The sequence below is a fragment of the Blastomyces gilchristii genome (assembly GCF_000003855.2).
Source record: "Blastomyces gilchristii SLH14081 genomic scaffold supercont1.2, whole genome shotgun sequence".
NCBI lineage: Eukaryota > Fungi > Ascomycota > Eurotiomycetes > Onygenales > Ajellomycetaceae > Blastomyces > Blastomyces gilchristii.
In genome coordinates, this window is record NW_003101681.1 from 4,140,418 (window position 1) to 4,141,705 (window position 1,288).

General features: G+C 33.3%; 1 pseudogene across 1 annotated transcript; it reads right to left on the reverse strand.

The window, feature by feature from the left end:
* Positions 1-688: 688 nt before the first annotated feature.
* Positions 689-777, reverse strand: BDBG_16347 (annotated as a pseudogene). Its single transcript has one exon. The product of its transcript is annotated as a tRNA-OTHER (tRNA).
* Between the last annotated feature and the right edge of the window lie 511 nt (positions 778-1,288).

Below are 1,288 nucleotides of genomic sequence, written 5' to 3' on the forward strand. Positions count from 1 at the left end.
ACATCTTCTGTCACTGTTCTGTATACTCTTAAGCTTGATAAGACAGTCATTCAATGTTCAGAGCTGTGTGCAGAAGTCTTTATAAGTCTAGTCTTTGTCTACACTTACAAGAGTCTGTAAGAGTTCAAAAGTTAATGTCTTCTTAAGCATGCTAATCTTTATTCAATTCTCTCAAGATTGATCATCTGCTTCTAGAATCTTGATATTGAAATCAGAAATGAATGTTGTAAGAGAAGTGTTTCTCTGTCAGATACTCTGTAATCAATCTAATACTTTCTGTTACATGACAGTGTCTCAGAACAGAATATCAAGATATTTCATAATATTATCAGATATTCTCAACACTGATTCACATGCTTTTATTCATGAATGAAACTTCTGTTTCATGTGATTCTTCATTATTATTATTATTATTATTATTATTCTTTCATTATACTCATATGCAAGCGGAGCTTATGATGAGTCCTTGCGTGATGTTAAATACAGGTCAAGTGTTGATTATACAGGAGGAAATACAGGTGTTGAGACCACGCTAAGATAACAAGAACATAGAAAAATACAAAGAAGTGACAATTAGATACATGTGATAATAACTTCCCAGCTCAGAAACATAGAGTGATTCATTAAAGTGATTTGTACACCTCTGTATTTATTAGAAACCTGAGGTGCTTGAGTTCTGAATTTAATGTATCCCCTACGGGTTTCGAACCCACGCGCCTTGGTTTCCCACGCCAAGGCGCTACCGGGTGGCCGCATTAACCATTCGGCCACTGAGGCCATGTAATTCTTCAATTGTTCATTGATATATCAATCTTGATTGATTAATGAACTGATGAAATCTTTATCTACACTCAGTTTCATGAGCATTTTCATTCTTCATAATGAGTAGAGAGTGAGATTGAAAGTATTAAAATACATAGAAGTATCTAAGCATTCTTTCAGCACTTTTGTATTTGATTCTATAGGTATTGAAATTGTGTGAGTTAATTATTGAATCTCTTCATATTGAAGTTATTGAGTTGTGTGCATGTCTGCTATCTGTTGCTGTTGTAATTTCAACATTGCTCAGAGTCACTGTGATATTATCTCTATACTCACACTCATGAGTTCCATATTATTATTAGACATGATTATATTGATTGTTAAATATGTAATCATATTCTCATATATCTGAGTGTCAGAACTCTCAGATCTTTCACTGACATTCTCTTATAAGATCTTACTCTCTTTGTAAAATCTTATTACAGAATCAGAGTAACTGATAAGTAAGCTTCTATCTGAGAACTCG